At 38.9% G+C, this 18,887-nt stretch overlaps 1 long non-coding RNA gene across 3 annotated transcripts in view; it reads left to right on the forward strand.

The window, feature by feature from the left end:
* LOC109371450 (uncharacterized) overlaps positions 1-18,887 on the forward strand; it is a 128,954-nt gene that overhangs the window by 39,471 nt on the left and 70,596 nt on the right. Inside the window, exon 1 of one of the 3 annotated variants that reach the window (XR_002121878.1) lies at positions 6,666-6,768. The exons of the other annotated variants lie outside the window; for them this stretch is intronic. This is a non-coding gene — a long non-coding RNA (uncharacterized LOC109371450). Of the gene's footprint in view, positions 1-6,665; positions 6,769-18,887 lie in introns of those variants that run through there. 3 annotated transcript variants of the gene reach the window in all.

Raw genomic sequence — 18,887 nt, forward strand, 5'->3', positions numbered from 1 at the left:
TCAGCATCTTAGCTGTGGAGGGCAGTGTCACTGGCCCTCATATGTGGGATCCGAACCGGGGCCCTCTGGCATCCCAAGCCAGTTCTTAACCATCACGCTACTCGGCCGGCCCTGATGATTTTCATTCTTAAATTGTAGCATTCTATAGCCTAAAGCACTCTCCAAACCTCAAAGAGGAGAAAACAGGCAAAGCAGTATGATGAGAGACCTTTTCTTCCTACCACTATTCCTTAGATTTGACCCCTGGCAGAGGACTAAAGGAGAGAGTGACAGCTATCATAGGAGCACGTAAAAAACTGGGAAACCTTGATACCGTAGCTATTTTCCCATCATAAGATGGGTAGAATTTATTTCAAAAGGGCATACAGAGAAATATTTTACACTCTCCCTATTCCTGTCTCCATTGCATAAGTCAAAGTTATAGTAGCTATGCCTTAAAATGGTCCCCCAAACAGTTACTTTAAAATTCCTTTTTGGAAAAGAAGGGATAACAACCCTAAACCAAATCTCACTCAACCATTTTTGGAGCTGACTATAGAAAAAAAAATTGCCTTATATGATTTGAAAAAGTAGAAACTATTACATGGCTTTTAGGCCTAGCCCTGGTTCATGGATTTCCGAAATTCTACCAAAGCAGTGAAATGTTAGTAAAACAGACAAAGAAGAAGAATCGAATAGAGACTGAAACAGACTCTGGGAATTTGGTATTGGTAAAGTGAGGTTTTAAATAGATAAGGTTGCTTCTCATATACTATTAGTATGAATGTAAAATTGGTAAGCCAACTTAGAAGCCAGTTTTGTAGAATCTGTTATAATGAAAGATATGCATAGCCCATGACCCAACAATTCCACTTCTCCACATCTCTCTGAAAAACATTGGCACGTGTGCATAACAAGACAGGTACAAGGTTGTAGCACTAGCTAAATAGTGAAATACTGGAATCTACAAAGGACCATCAACAGGGACTAGCTAAATAAACTATTCAAGAATCATGTTATAAATTTGATGCATAAGTAGTAAAGGCTGAGAAAGATCTCTGTTCTTGTATGAAAAGATCTCCACAACATATCACTCAATGAAAAAAAACCCCAAAATATAGCAAGGTTCAGAATAATACTACACAAGGTATTGTATGCTGAGGTATACATACCTCACGCATTCATGTATACCATACCAGTCACCATTTTTTTAAATTACATATATTTTCATTTATCTTTACCTGAAACCATACACAAAAATATATTTCTTATGTATTAACAACATATGTGACTTTTTAAACTATAAAATTACTAAAAAGAATTATAAGAGAATATTTATTTAACCTTAGTAAGGTAAAATAAATGCTAGAAACTATAAAAGAAATTTCTCACATCTTTCACTTTATGACAAAAGAGCAGCAACAAACCTCTATATAGTAAATAACACTAAGAAAAATTGAAAGACAAATTGTTGGATGGAGTTTAAATGGCCACAGATCTCTTAGGGAGAAATCCATCAATATGTACATTTAAAATGCACATACTCTGTACCCCACTAATTCTATATACAAGAGTTGATGCCATGGAAATAACTCTATATACTGTCAACCATGTGTGTAAAAGGATGTTCAGTAAGTTATGTTTATAATTGCACATAAAAGGGGGAGGGTGCTGAATGTCCATCAGTAACTAAATGGTTCAGTTGATGATGGTACTTCCATATGATGAAAGACTATACAGCTGTCAAGGTGGATAATATTAGTATTAACCTTTATTGATTTCCACTGGCAAAATTCTGTGGAAATTGATTAGAATTTGATTATGATTAATAATCATATGATTAGAATTCTCATTTTAAAGATGATAGGGTTGAAGCTTAGAGAGGTTAAGCAACCCACATCATACAACTGTCTCGCTCCAAATCTGGAACTTCTGGAAGACCTATATGTAGTGACATAGAAAGATATTAGTTAAACACTGATATGAGGAAAAGGAGCTGAACCATAGTATGTATGATGTGATAACATTTACGTAAATAAATGTAAAAGTCTGATGGGGTGAGGGACATGTTGAAATGGTTGTCTCTAAAAGGATGGCATTACAGGTGTTTTCTACCTTCTTTTTATTTAACTATGTTTTCTGATTTCGTTCAGCAAAGAACACATATTGTACTTTTAAAAATAATTAAAGTAGGGCCAGCCGAGTGGCGCATTGGTTAAGAACTGGCTTGGGACACCAGAGGGTTCGGATCCCACATATGAGGGCCAGTGACACTGCCCTCTACAGCTAAGATGCTGAACAACAGCTCGACCTGGAGCTGGGCTGCTGTGTGTAGCAGGCATGTGTAGCAGGCAGCCAGCGTGAGTGGCCAGCAGCCGCCATGAGCAGCCGTCCAGAGGCCAGCGACTGATCTGCCTCCCCCGGGAAGAGCACAATGATGGTGCCAACTTGGGCCAGTGAAGCAACATCCTCCACAACTAGACTGAAGAACAAAACGACAGCAACTCGTCTGTGCCCCTTTCCCCCGATTTCCCAGCACTGTTCCCCTCCCCCAATTCCCCAATAAAATATTTAATAATAATAATAATAATGATAATAATTGAAGTAAATAATTCTAGGATACAACCAGTAGTGTTTTAGAGCACTGGAGATTTTTTTTTCAATTATAGTTGACATTCAATATTACTTTATATTAGCTTCAGGTGTACAGGGTAGTTGTTAGACATTTGTATAATTTATGAAGTGATCCCCCTGACTAGCCTAGTACCTGCCTGGCACTATACATAGTTATTACCATCTAATTGACTATATTCCCTATACTGTACTCTACATCCCTACGACTATTTTGCAACCACCAATTTGTACTTCCCAATCCCTCCACCTTTTTCATCCAGATCCCCAACCCCCCTCCCATCTGGTAATCATCGGCACTGAAGAGTCTTATTCTAGTGAAGTTAGATATTGAAAAGGCAGTGTTTTGAGGAGCATTTGAGATCTTGCTCCTTGACAGTGTCATTAGTTTGGCTCAAATAAACTCTTATAAAAAAATCTCTTTAAAAAATAATAAAATGCAGCCTTTTGAGACTTCCTATGGTTTTTCCTGGAGAACATGTTTCCATCTGTAGATGTTATGTAAGTTAGAATATGAAAAGGCAACTGGTCGTTTACAATGATGAAAAATTGATATATCAGTGGAGAGAAAAAATGATGTCTTTCTATTATCTAATTACCTAGAAGTTCAAATATTGTTTTAATATACATTGGAATAACAATTTTTGAGCAGGCTAATATGAATCGTGGGTTTCTTGACAAAAAGGATGAACAAAGCAAGTTACTTTAAACCTATTGCCTCCATTTTTTAAAAACCTCTGAGATCAGACACACTTTTTTCCAGGCAATGCGCTGATCTAGGGATCCCGAATCCAGTGAGCCGATCCTGCCAGATCAATACAATAAAACCTGTACCTGTCATTTCCAGTGGTATAGTTCTTTAGACAAAATTACTATCAAGCAATAACCCCCAACCAAACCATGATTCTATCAAGCAGCCCTGCCACTCTTTTCTTATTCTTTTCTTTCTTTTCTTATATATATATTTTTTTTTTAGTGAAATCAGGTTAGAATGGGTATCAGGAGGAAAACTTGAAGCACGATAGCAAGATAATGCAGTAGCTACAGTCTCAATTGGCAGGTATGTTAAATAGGACACAAAGTATCAAATGATCCTCTTAACCCAATAGCTAGAATCAAAGGTAGAACTGCAACCCAGGCCTCCTAAATCCTGGCACAGAATTCTTGGCCTGGACAACACTAAGTAACATTCAATCTGAGGGGGCTAGTGTGTAATGATGCACAGGTTTTGGCTTAGAGGTGGTGTCAAATATTGGTGAGAGTGGGGTGAAGAAACGGATATGGGCTGATTGTAGACGTGTAAGCTTTAACACCAGCAGTCAGAGCCATTTTCTTTTCCCTTGCACACATTGTCCCAAGAATGATGAGCCAACAGTTCCAATGTTGTGGATTCCAAAATGACATACCCTAAGGAAGGTTCGTGTCCATTAGTAAAAACCAAGGACTGGGAGAGAAAGAGCAATAGATGTCCTTCCTCTTCCTTTAGTCTGCAATTTGATTGAAAGAGATCTAAGATTGGATGGAGACATAGATAACCACCTCCCAATATGATCTGAGAGAAACAGTCCTCCCACCTCTCAAATATGTCCTCTAGTGACTTGCTGAAGTGCTGATATAACCCACATTAAAGAGTCATTCTTTGGGACAAAGAATTATTTACGTATTCAATATTGAAGAAATATTTATTAAGAATGTACGTGCCAACTTATTGTTCTTGGTGCTCCACTGCCAGCCAAAAGTAATGAATGAATAATAAACAGTCTCTATCTTAAAGGTGCTTAAAATCTAGATGAGAATCAAACAAGAAACAAGATAATTTAAATAAAAAATTATGTTAGTGCAGGGTTAGGTTGTTGGTCAAGCACTCGAGAGACCTGAAGGGCAGTGGCAGGGAAAGGGGAAAGGGAAGGTGACACACACCAGGCAGCAGCCATAGGTCTGGTGGACCCCAGAGTTGGAGAGGGATGGTAAGAGATAAAGACAGAGAAAAAACAGGCTGGACATGAAGGCCCTCTTTATCCTGAGAGCCATTGAATGGGTTTAGGCTGGCAGGGGAGGGCAGGGAGAAGGCGATATATAATGTATTATATGGATGTTTATATAGCATAATAGTGAGATACAGTAATAGTCATTAACATATATGAAGAATTTGTTCCAGAAAATAAGTGGGGAGCCAGGGAGACCATTTGGGAATTAATCTCAGAATTACATTCATGCTCTAAAACTGTGGGAAACCAGAGCTTTAAAATTTTGGCAGAATTTGTAATCTAGTTGGGAAGTTAAAATCCTATCACATAAAAATGTTCAAGGACATGCGTTCATCTATAGGGCAGAGATTTCAGTGTGGTAGTTCAGGGAAAGGCATGCCCCGTAGAAGGCTGAAGCTGCATCAAAGGCTCTTAGGCAGAAGAGGGGAAAAGGCTTGCTGGGGAGAGTGAGAGCAAATGTCTGCTTGGGAGAAGGGGTGGGGGGAATGTTGTACTCAAAATCAACAAAGGCTAATGACATTCATTCAAGAAACATTAACCAAGCCCTGTGCCAGGTGATTTTATTGGTGCAGGGTAAATAGGTAGAAATGATATGTCCTCATTTCTTCAGGTTAGCTCTCTGGTAGGAAAAGAAAGATACTGGCCTGATTGGAATAGAAGCTTTGCTGAAAGGGTGATTCAGAGCAAGGGATTGGGTGTGTTTGTATGTTTGTAGGGACTGGGAGGAAAAGGTGATTCAGAGCAATGGACTCAGGGTACAACTTGTGAGTTCTTAGAGAGATAGAGGCCAGTGAAACCTCCAAAGGCAAACTTGCTCATTTCACAGTATGTCTTGCTGATCTAATTAAGTATGCGGGCACGCATGCACACATATCCATACACGTGCAAATTTAATGCTACTGACTGCAGTGTACCTTAGAAGTATACATAGATTGCCCTTAGAGGAAAGATTTGCTATAGAATACTTAATTACAATGTCTGTATTTTAGCTAGACCTGCCTTTCAAAGACTTTATTGCTAAAAAACAACCAAAATGAGAGCCTCTTTTGGTATAAACAGAGAATCTTGAAAAAACATAACTTTGATTCATGTTTCATTTAGTTAAAGGATGTTTTGATAGTAGCAATGGGTGTGAAGGTCTTAGCAGGCATCCTAAACCTTGACTTAAAACAGAAAGTTTTCTACTAAAAACAAACAAACAAACAAAAAAACATTATCTGTTCATTATATTAAATTTATAATGTACATGAAAAGGAGGGGAGAAAAAATCATCCACAGTTGACCACAGTGAACATTTAATGTAGTTCCTTCTAATTGTGTATATTTTAATCAATGATATCATTAAAGCTGAGTTTGCTATATTTTAGCAAGTACCTTTGGATGCCCCTCTGACCAGGTTTCTGGTCTGCTAACCTACAGTTTTGTGCTTATGTTCAGGCTAACATAGATTTCAGGTTTTGAGCTGAAAGGAACCTCAGGGATTAAGTTCATTGACTTAGAACAGTGGTTCTCAAAGTGTGGACCTCAGACTAGCTGCTCTGGCTTCACCTGTGAGCTGGTTAGAAACAGAATCATGGGCCCCACTCCCACATGCTGCATGTGAGTCTCTGAAAAAGAGGGCGCAGGAGAGAGTTTTAACAAGTTTTCCAGGAGATTCAAGTTGGAGAGCCAATTCTGGAGAACATTAGCTAGCTATGACAGTCACCAATCCACAGCAAGACCTAGGAATAATATGTTTGATGGGGCCCGTGTGAGCCTGCACAGAGTAGGTACCTAATAAGTGTTGTTGAGTGAGAGAACTGTCTCCTAAATTCTCCCAAATTTTTAACCCTTCCCCTTTTGAACAGACACCACCTACATTTGCCCTTGACGTGGACATTTATTTCCCCAGAATTCCCTCTGGTCCCTACTAAAGAAACTAAGTACCACAGAGCTTTCTTCTTAGAGTTTTCTTCTTTCATTCTAGGGCCTTACCACCCCAAGAGTGGGCAGCAGACCAGCAGCGTGGGCATCATCTGTCAGCTCCTTAGAAATATAGACGCTCAGGCCCCACTCTAGACCTACTGAATCAGAACCTGTGTTTTAACACGCTCCCCAGTGATGTCTGTACACATTAATGTTTGAGTAGTAATCTTCTAGGGAGCTGATTGCTACTCTTAATCCTGCTCAGGTGAGTTTTGTAATAAGCACATTTCAGTGATTAGCACTATGTGACACTTATTTACTCATTCATTCAACAAGTATTTTTTGAGTACTTACTATGTGCAGTGATGGGTGGTATGGAAATACAAAGATGAAGAAGACATGGTCTCAAACTCTTTGAGGAATGTATAGCTAATAAAGGAATAGTGTACAACAATAGCTACAATACCAAGCAGGATTTTGTAAGAGTCTTCTGAGGGGTGTAAGATACTGGCATTCAGAGAGGGCAGAGAATACTTCCTCCTAGGATAGAAGCAGATAAATAAGTCATTCAATTTGCAAATTTGATTATAATATAAAAATAAGAAGTTTGTAGTTCTAACAATAACTTTAGAAGGTTCTGAAGTCATGGCAGAATATAGTAGCAGCATCTTCTTTGAAAACAGAGAGACCTGAGTTCCAATCCAGCCAGGTGATCTTGGGATTAGATTCTCCTAAGCAAATTTCCTCATCTACAAAAGATCACAATACCTATGTTTCGGGGTTGTTCAGAGGATGGAGTGCATGCACAGCTCCTAGAATTGTGTTTGCCACATAGTAGGCACTCCACAGAGGTATTGTTGCTCTTCCTGTTCCCGAGGTGCCTTATGATCCACAGCCTGTCTCCCCTGATCTCAGAAACATGGCAGGAGCTACTTGAATGTGGCCACACTTGGGAGTGGCTGGATCTGGCCTCACAAGGTTCCAGCCACTAGTCCTTTTTTTTTTTTTAAGATTTTATTGGGGAATTGGGGAAGAGGAACATCCGAGTTGTTGTCCTTCAATCTTAGCTAGCTCAGCTTCAGCTGTCACCCAGCTGACCATCGGCAGCTTGCGGCCACTCAGCTCAAGGTGCAGTGTTCAATATTAGTTGAGGGTGGGCATAGCCCACCAACCCATGTGGGAGACGAACCAGTAACCTTGTTGTTAGTAGCACGTGCTCTCACCAGCTGAGCCATCCTGCCACCTGTTGGCAGCTCAGCTCGGGCGCAGCTCACTGGCCCATGAGGGAATCGAACTGGCAACCCTGTTGCTCAGAGCTCACTCTCTTAACCAACTGAGCCACTCTGCCAGCCCAGACTCTAGTTCTTAATCAACACTCTGCAGCACTTCTTATTTGTCTTGAGTGGTACACAAAACCTGAAAATTATGTGGATTTCTGTGAAAATCACTTATTGCACTGCTCAAAACAAAAAAGAAATGTCAGGGCCAGCCAAGTGGCACGTTGGTTAAGAGCTGGCTTGGGAAGCCAGCTCTGTGCAGCAGGGCCCTATTTTGGATCCCACATGAGGGCCAGTGACACTGCCCTCTACAGCTAAGATGGTGAACAACAACTCAACCTGGAGCTGGGATGCCATGAGTCGCCAGCGATGNGGCGACTGATCTGCCTCGCCAGAGAAGAGCGCAATGATGGTGCCAACTTGGGCCAGTGAAGCGACATCCTCCACAACCAGATTGAAGAACAAAACGACAGTAACTTGTCTGTTCCCCTTCCCCCAATTCCCCAGCACTGTTCCTATCCCCCTAATTCCCCAATAAAAAAATCTTAAAAAAAAAAAAGAGGGTCATTTAAGGTTTTACCACAGCCTTCCATCCCACCCGAACAGTTGAAATCCCCACTGTTTTTCACAGTCAGATGTTGTGGGGAGCTCCTCTTCCTGGCACCAGTACTCTGGGCTGGGAAGCCTGGCGTGAGGGGCTGGGGTCCCTCACTCCTCTAAGGGAAACCTCTGTGGCCAAGATATCCCTCCTGACTCTCAACTGCCACACGGAGGTTTGGGGCCCATTTGGCGTCTCTGCCCCTCCTACTAGTCTTGAGGTGGCTTCTTCTTTATATTTTTAGTTATAGGACTTCTGTTTGGCTAGACTTCAGGTGGTTCACCAGGTTGATTGTCCTATAATTTAGTTGTAATTTTAATGTGTTCATGGAAGGAAGCAGGTACAGTGTTTACCTACTCTGCCATCTTGAATCTCTCTCATGGGAACATTTTTATTGTGGCTAATTTCACATTAATAACCCTATTCCAAACTTCCTCTGATTAAAGAAAAATCATTAACAACTCTATTATTTATAAGTGACTTGGAACCAATTTTTTTCATAAATAAGTGTTAAAGGCATCAAAGACATTAAATGATATCTATTTTCCCATGGGACAGAGAATTTTGAACTCCACTTCTCCAATGGTCAAAGGGTCTAAAAAACAGCTTTTTTCTAATGACTATGAGATAAAATTCAAAGGACTTCTGATAGCGCTACTTAGCACAGCAACAGTGTGTGTGTGTGTGTGTGTGTGTGTGTGTGTGTGTGTGTGTGTGTGTGTGTGTGTGTNCACATGAGGGCCAGTGACACTGCCCTCTACAGCTAAGATGGTGAACAACAACTCAACCTGGAGCTGGGATGCCATGAGTCGCCAGCGATGGCATAGGCTGCAGCCCCTGCTGCAGTAGGCTGCCATAAGCTACCGTGTGTGGCCAGCAGCCAGCATGAGCTGCCAAGAGCCGCTGTGAGTGGCCATCCAGAGGCTGGCGACCTATCTGCCTCACCCAGGAAGAGAACAATGATAATAGCAATGTGGCCCAGTGAGGTGATGTCCTCCACAACTAGACTGAAGAACCAAAGAACAGTAACTTGTCTGTTCCCCTTCCCCGATTCCCCAACATTGTTCCCCTCTCCCAGTTCCCCAATAAAATCTTTAAAAAAAAAGAAAGAAATGTCAAGGTAATTTATGTTCACACAATAGTATAGATCTGGGTTTTTTTAAATAGTTTGAGTCTGGGCTGAATAAATGAGTTTTCATTAGAATAATTGGCATTGTGTACACATGAAGATCTCCATTCTTCTTGTTCCATCTAGACAATTTGAACCTAAACTCATATTGCGTCTGGTAATCCCAGAAGCCATCAGGCTGCAGAATTTGGGGTGAATCTCCTCCTCTCCTCTCTCCTTCCTTCTTTTCCTCTTCTTCTTCCTTCCCTTCAACCTCTTCCTTCTCTCTCTCTCTCTCTCTCTCTCTCTCTCTCTCTCTCTCTCTCTCTCTCTCTCTCTCCTCCTGAATTTTTCATTCATTTCCCTTAAGAAGTAGGCCTTGCTCTAGCCCTGTGCTGCTAAGTAAATGACTAGATCAGCTTGACAATCTTATGTAAATGATAAGGCAGTCAAAATAATGGTTCAAAATAGTGGTTGTCTAATGCCTATCTCATAGTCCTTAAGAGGTCATCATAATCTGTAAGGAAAACCTGACAGTATTTTTAAAATTTTAAAGATTCAGAAAATAGTAGATGTGCTCTACTATTTCTCTAAAGAAAAACAAAAAAAAAGAGTCTCATAGCCCAAAAGATTCTAAGGAATAGGAGGGCAAGAGAAAAATCTTGACAATTACTCTTGAATACCAAGGTCTTAAAGCTCAAAGTATCTGAGAGCAAAAACTGATGATTGCTAGATGGGAGGTGGGTGGGGGTGAGAGATAAGGAGAAAGGAGTAGACAGCATAAATTGGTAACTACAATATTGCCACAGGGATATGAAAGACAGTTTGGGGAACATAATTAATGTTGTAAATATTTTGTAGGGTTTCAGATGGTTATACGTCTTGTTAGGGAGACCACTTCATGGATGGTGTAGAGGCCTGACCACTGCACTGTACACCTGAAGCTGACATTGAATAATATTGTATGTCAACTATAATTTAATGTTATGTAGTCATGGGACGTGGAGCATAGTGTGGGGAGTGGAGTCAATGGAATTATAATAGATATGTATGATATCGGGGGGGGGGCGGTGGATTGGGGAAGGAGGGTTGTCACTTTGTGAGGGTTAAAAGTATAACTATTGCACTGTTTTGTACACCTGAAAGTAATAAAAAAATGAAAAAAAGCTCAAAATATCTGGCTCACCGATGGACAGACCCACACAGATGGAGCCCCACACAATCAGCATTGCCATGAAGTTAGGGTGATCATATACCTGATCACTTCTAACTCTGCTAACAATTAAAGGAGTACTATTAATAATTATTATTAATCCAAGATGTTCCTGGATAACAGGGATGTATAGTCATCCAACCTAAAGGCAAGCAAGGATAAGAAAAATATTTGGAGCAAAGGTAGTGGTAAGTAAGGAGATATGGGCAAATATTATTTTTCTGCATTTAACAGACAATGTTTGATGAGATAAGTGTATTTATAAAATCTGTCACCTCTGCTAGAGCTTCATAGGACTTTGGTAAACTGCTTAAAAACAAACCTCATCTCACTTATTCAGCAAGCTCAGCTACATGGAACATAGCCTGGAACTGGGCCTCTGAGGGGCAAAGCACACCCATTAACATTCATGTGCCTAAGAAGACACAAGAGAGAAGCCCCTCAAACCTTCCCTCACAGTTTACCCAATCCTCGAAATTCAACTCATTAACACATTCAGTTAACTAATGCCAGCCATAGTCCATAGAAATAAAACAGTTGCACACTCATAAGCAGCAGGGGACCTGATGGCCTCATTAGGGGAGGATGGGCAGGTGGAAGAACCCCCAAAGCACAGTCTCCGTGCCTGTAAACCTGTGGTCTCTAAAGATGCCAACTTATGATGGTCCTTCCCAAAACTAAAGCAATATTCCACTATTTGGAATAATTTAGAGACCCATAAAAATGCAAAGTAAATGAGATGCTATTGTAAATAGTATTTCTGAATATAAAGTGAATGTAAGTTAATTGAAGAAATTAATAAGATATATATATATATATATATATATATATATAAACAAGAGAAAATAATCATGATTCTACTGTTCCAGAGACAACCATCATAAACATTTTCTTTCAGTCTTCCATAGATATTTTTTCCCAAAGTTAAGAATGTATTCACCATACAATTTTTATCCTACATTTTTTGCTTTGTTATATTATAATCATTTTATTGTCATCAGAAAATGTTTTAGGCAGCACTGTAAGGTTGTGAAATATTACATTATCTCAATACATCAAAGTTGAGCTCCAAAGTCATGTGCCTGGGTAGGAACCCTGCTCTGCTATGTACCAGCTGTGTGGATTTGGGCAACTTACCAACACCTCTGCTCCTGGTTCCTCATCTCTAAGATATGTATAATGTTATAGAACTAGCTGCTTCATAATTTTATTGTGGGATTAAATGAGTTAATACATGTGAAATAGTTAAAAATATGTCTGGTAAATAGTAAGTGTTCAATAAACAATTATTACTGTTGCTACTTATTTCCCTAATATGAGTCACTTCGACTGCTTTCAGTTTTTTTGCTATTATAAGTAATTCTGTGGTAAACATCCTTGTAGTAAATTAGTTTTTAAAGGTATTTTTCACAATCCAAACTCTTCAGCCATTTTTTAAGTTTGTTTCAGCTGTTTGCTTTAGCTACAAAGCAATGGATAAATAGATGCTATTGATCTGAAACCACTGGCTTTGCCAATATGTTTTTTTAAATGAAGAACAATATCTATTTCTATTATATTCTTTCCTCCTTTTTTTATTGTGATACAATACACATAAATAAATACACATAAATACCATTACTGACATTTAGTACATTCACAATGTTGTGAAATTTGCCAATATGTTTCCTGGCCACTTTTCCCAAAGGTAGTCAAATATGATGTACAGAAAGGAAAAAAGATACAAGAGACAAAGAAGGACCCAGCAATCCCACTTCTAGGTATTTACCCCAAGAAACCTAAAATGCTACTTCAAGGAGACATGTACATCCATATGTCAATTGCAGCACTGTTTACAATGGCCAACATGTGGAGGCAGCCTGAGTGTCCATCAGTAGAAGAATGGATAGAGCAGGTGGTACATATATACAATGGAATACAGCTTGGCCATGGAAAGGAATGGGTTCTTGCCATCTGCAGCAGCATGGATGGACCTGGAGGGTATTGTGCTGAGGGAGTGTCAGACAGAGAAAGACAAATGCAATGAGATTTTGCTTATATGTGGAATCTAAAGAACAAAACAAACAAATCAGAAACAAACTTGTACATACAGAGAACATTGTGATAGTTGTCAGGTGGGAGGGGGTTTGAGAGTTGGTGAAAAAGGGTAAGAGATTAAGAAGTACAAATTGGTTGTTACAAAGTAGTCATGGGGATGTAGGAATAACAGAAAGAATATGATCAGTGATATTGTAATGACTATGTATCGTGTCAAATGGGTACTAAATTTATCAGGGTGATAGATGGTAGGGGGCGGGGGCAGGGTAAAAAAGGTGAGGGGATTAAGAAGTTCATTTTGGTAGCTACAAAATAGTCATGGGGATGTAAAGTAAAGGATAGGGAATATAGTGAATAATATGGTCATAACTATGTATAGTGCCACGTGGGTGCTAGACTAGTCAAGAGGATCACTTCTTAAATTACATAAATGTCTAACCACTATGCTGTACCCCTGAAAGTAATATAAAATCATATGGAATGTCAACTGTAAATTAAAAAGGGGGAGACAAAAGGTAAAGAGGAATAAGAGGTCCGAATTTCCAAGTATAAAACAAATAAGCCATGGGGATGTAATGTACAGCACAGGGAATATAGTAAATAATATTGTGATAATGTGGTATGGCGTCAGATGGTTGCTGGACTTATCACAGTGATCACTTCTTTAGGTATATAAATGTTGAATAACTATGGTGTACACCTGGAGCTAACATTGTATAGCTATATAACTAACATTGTATGTAGCTATATTTTAATAAAAATATTTTTAAAGGGTGTTCAGCAAAGGTTCATAAAAATTCTATTCCATAATAAATTCCAGAAATTTTCAATATACGTAAAAACTCCAAGTGGTCACCTACAATGACAGAATTAAAGTAACTCTAGTTCAATTCTTTGGCTTCAAAAAAAAAAAAAGGAAGAAAAAAAAAGTAAACATTACTAGTTTTAAAATGCCTCTCATGAAAAATGAAAAATAAATTCCTCATTCTCAAATTTCATTAGGAAACTACTGGGTCCAATCACCAGATTTTAACCACCTTAAATCCTTTCTAAAATATATACACACTTATTAAAACTTAAATTGCCTGTATCTGGGAGGTCAGGAAAAGGACAGCTAGGAGGGGACTAACACTCAATAGGACTCCTATTATAGTTCAGGCATTGTAGAAGATGGTTGATGTAAATTACCCTATTTAGTCATTACAAAAACTACAAGTTATAACCATTATCTTCCATATTACAGATGAGGAAACTGAGGTTTGGAGATGTGAAGTAATTTGTCTAAACTTACACAGCTAAAAAGTAGTAGAGATAGGACTCAAACTCAGGTCTACCTGATTCCCAAGTGCCAATCCTGCCTTGTTGATATGAGTGTATAATATTATCCTAAGAGGAAGAGATTCTCTGAAAGTTACAACAGAAATTCCAATAGCCATCTAGATAGAAAATCGTTAAGTCTACAAACCAGGGAATCCAGTGTTTGCAGCTTTTCTTAGTGGTTGAACTCTTTCTCCTAATATTTCATCCTCCTCTATTGCTCTCAGTCTATTGCCTGGATATCTCAGTATCGCTGAAAGGGTTATGTTGAATGGGGTTAGGCTCTGGCACCCTCACTTCAATGCCAGAATGCACACAGGCTTGTTGACCCAACAAGAAACTGCTTTACATAAACCAAAATCACAGATCTCAGAAACTTTCTTCTATCACAGTTATTTTCTTTTTTCATATCTGACATCAAATATACACAGACTATCATGAAGAAAGGGGAAAAAAATGTCTTTCATAGGAAGAGTCACTGTAATTTAGTGATAGGAATTAGCAGTGGCAAGTAGGGTCTTGTGTTCATAATCTCATTCTATCCAAAGCCTTGTTTTTCATTTGCTCATGTTCTTGAGTTTTCTGCGATGCTTAATTTCTTGTTTGTAACACAGGGATAATTTAAAACAGGTGACTCTGGAGCACCATGAAATTATATTCATAGAGGGCTTCATTTTGAGAGGGGTTAGAAAGACATGAATGCAGGTATGGGGTCCCTAGCACTGCACTAAGCACAGGTGAAGAGGCGTACTTATGCTAATACTGAGTAGGAGCCGGCTGCCTTATGAACATGGCTCCCTCATCCAACCAGCCCTGAATGGGTTAGTGTGTTGTGGCTGCTGAGTTCAACTTCCATGACACTAATACAGCAGGGCTGCAGGAATGTCCTGTAATTCACTGATATTGGAAGCTACTAAATTTTGAATATGTTACATATTAAGTAGGTTTTCTATTCCTGCCACCCTACTTCTCTGCTCCTAACATTTTTATATAGAGGCCTCGTTCTGCTTTCCCTGTTCTTACCTCACTTTCCTGGCACCCTTCACTGCATTCCACCCACTCCCCTCTGAGGCACTGTATGGTTTTCCTGAAATATTAGTAGCCTTCTTCAAGCAAAAAGAAAAAGAGCTAACAAACACTGTAAACTTTAGGGGTGGGGTGGGGGGAATTCCTTCCTAGATGACCATAATTGACAACCCTACAGTTTAATCCAAACAGAAATGATCAATTTTAAGTTAACCTTCCATTTTTAAGTGGGGCCAGAGTTCCCCCACTTCTGTATCAGGTTCAGTGCTTGGGGTAGGGGTGGGGGGGGGAATGGGGTCAGCATGTGTCCATAGAGCACAATACTCTTTTTTTCAGAGTGACATTCTTCTGCCCAGACATTCTAACTCCATCAGCAGGAACAAGTACACAAAACAATGACTGTGCAGATACACAGTGAAATCTCCATCAAAATCTAGAATGTTCCAAGGCATTTTAACCAAAAAAACCTGTGAAGAGTTAAGTTTCTCTTTCCCTCCTTCTCTCCCTTCCTCCCCCACCTGCTCCAAAGTGTTATCAATGTTCTGTGTCACTTTCTGAATGTTCCATAGGTTATAATAGTAAAATGGCAATGATATTTCACTTCAGTCTTTCAGTAGATAAGGAGAAAGTATGTACAAGAAAAAGGAAAGTATTGGAGAGGCATTTTGTAGTTTATCAAGACATGAATAATTATTGTAACTAATCATTGTAACCAAAAAAGAAAATAAAGCGTTGGGTATGATTATCATATAGAAAGCCTCTAAGGATTACCTCAAATGACGTTATGACAGGCTGGTGACTTCTGGATATTTGGACTGGTAGGACACTCAATGCACCTTAAATCGCTTCATCGACATGGTCGCTATTTTACCTATGGACTACCGGTTCAATTTTCTAGGGTGTGACTACAGGATATTAAAAAATCAGCTTGTAAAATAGTTTGAGTCAAGCAAATTGTTATGAAAAAAATCATTGAAACCTATCCTTTAGGCCTTTTGGAAAATATCTATGAAAATTATAAATGCATATATCTTTTACATAAAACAATTCTATAATACATCTAGGAATTTATTCTAATGAAAAAAATGTATACAAAATGACATATATACCAAGTTATTTATGGCATCATTGTTTGCAATAGTAAAATATTGGAAATAACTTAAATGTTCTTTAATAAGGAATTGTTTAAATAAATTGTAGTAGATCCATGCAGCAGAATATGAAGCCATACAAAAGACTGAAGAAGCTATATATAAATTGGTATAGAAAACTCCACAAGAGCTAAATTTAAATTAGCTGTTAAATTTTAAAAACATATATTATCTCTGGAAAACTACACAGGAAACTTATAACATCAACTGTGAGGAGGGGAAACATTGTAGGTGCCTGGGAGTCAAGGATCAGAGAGAAAAGTTTCTATGTTTTGAATTTTGAACTATAGGAAATATTTTGGTCAGTTAGATCAGAGCAATTAATGTGAACAAGGCCTCAAAAAGTAAACCATTACAATTCATGTATCTTTCAAACTGCCATGCAACAGAAAAACTGCTGTAAATATTCCTCTTATAAATGCTCTCAGACTTCAAGACAAAAAAAATTAGTAAAAAAATAAGGTAAATAAGCAAATCAACAATAAAAAGGCTTTAATTATACAGTTTATATACACAAACACAATGAAAGGCAATTTAACTTTTTACAACCACACTATGTAGGCATCAATATTTATTTTATCAATTAGTAGAGCAATGATCAATCTTTGTTCTCATAAATATATTTTACACATCTACAAGCTACCAAGTACCAGGTTGGATTCAGGAAATTCTGTGTTGAATAAAGACAAACATGGTCTCTGGCCTCTTGGGCAGTTCTGGTACTTTAGCTATTAAGGACAGAAAAAGTTCCTTTTTTTAGAATGATACATGCAACCCTCAATAACTGCTTTCCCAGCTCAGTAAAACAGTAAACATTCAAATGTGAAATGAAAACAGCTGGAGCAGCTGGGTACAATTTAACTTGACATGAAACAAAAACCTCAGACACATATTACTTTTCTCCACACACCCAAGTAACCCCTGAAAGGAGGCTCAATGCACAAGGACAGAGTAGGAAAAGAACCCCCTCTTTCTCATGTCACCCTCTCCTTCCTGTGCATGCACCCCTTCCGCAGCCCAGAAAGGAACACATGGGAGAGCTTTTAATAAGTTTCCATAATGTATGGTTGGATTAAATGATAGTTTGCTGGATATAAGCTGTTTGTGTCATATGTGCTCTATTTTTAGTCTAGAAACATGTTGCTTAAAACTTAGAAAATGATTGCAGTCTCTATTAGGATTCATTACCATACTTGCTCCTTTTATTTGCGTTTAGACACGATCGTACAATCATAAATCTCCCCAAACTAGCAAAGCATACTTTGGTGAAAGGTGACATAGGGGATGGTCTTCAAAAAAAGCAGCAGCAAGTGAAGGGAAACTAGGGGGAAGGTGCTGAGAGGAACTTCATCCTCGAGGGCCTGCTTCACACATGAGAGACGTTATACTTTCAAAACAAGATGCTCTCCCACCTGAGACAAGCAGAGTCAGGGGAGGAAAGTGGTCCCTTCTGTTAATTCTGAGGGAATTAACAGAAGGCATGAATGGCTAATTGATGTACATTCCATTCAAGCCTGAGTAAATCACAGGAAGGAGACATCAGTGAGGCCCACTGCCTGGGGAATACCCGGACTGCAAAGATGGAAGAACAGCATAATCACAAATAGAATATCAAGAACATGTTGAATAGCTAAATTGGTCTCATCACTGATAATTTGATCGAGTGAATTTCTCTCTTTGCTTCCATGACACTTTTTAATTTTTAAACAATTATTGGACACCCACACTTCTGCAGGTATGCACAATTTTCACAAGCAATACACCTTCAGGAAAGCAATATGTACTTCGCAAACCCAAGTTCCTCTGCTGAATAAGATAGATCATTTTTTAAGTGTTTTGGGGGAACCTTTAATTATACATAGAAAAGAAAACAGCTTCTATTATATCATTGCATTTCTTTTGGCTACCAGAATAGTGGGTATGATTTGAAGCAACTGTATGTCACTAACTTTATCCTATAAAAAATTCCAATCTGCCTCATGGTTTGCAAGACCACCCACTTTCAAATGTCTAGCACACACAATAGAAATAATTAGTGAGTTCTGTACCTCATGCATTGAGACAAGTCAGGGAGGAATATAAATATTCTAACATGAGATGAACTAGTGAGAACAAATTTACTGTTGAAAATTCTAATATCCCACAGAAAGAGTCCTGTGTTATCACATATATATTGGACACAAAATTTTTTTTTACTACAACCACATGGGCTATTGTATATTTGAATATTAATAAGACAAGATGCCAATGCAATTCTCTTATGGAAATAGCCCACAAAGTGGTATCTCTTTTGGTTTATGGGGAAAGTAAGTACTGTAAAGTGAAGAGAAATGAAACCTAGATCTTATATTTAATTGTATTTCAATAAGCTAATCTGATGAAATGGTGAATTTTCGTGAATTTCATTCATACTGATTTCTTACAAAATTTTGACTGTTTGGCCAAGTAACTTCTAAAAAACAATAATAGGGCCGGCCAAGTGGCGCAATGGTTGGGGGCTGGCTTGGGACACCAGAAGGCCCCGGTTCGGATCCCACGTATGAGGGCCAGTGACACTGCTCTCCACAGCTAAGATGCTGAACAACAGCTCAACCTGGAGCTGGGCTGCTGTGAGTCGCCAGTGACGGCGTAGGCTGCAGCCCCTGTGGCAGTGGGCT

Source organism: Hipposideros armiger, unplaced genomic scaffold (genome assembly GCF_001890085.2).
Source record: "Hipposideros armiger isolate ML-2016 unplaced genomic scaffold, ASM189008v1 scaffold_14, whole genome shotgun sequence".
Taxonomy (NCBI): Eukaryota; Metazoa; Chordata; class Mammalia; order Chiroptera; family Hipposideridae; genus Hipposideros; species Hipposideros armiger.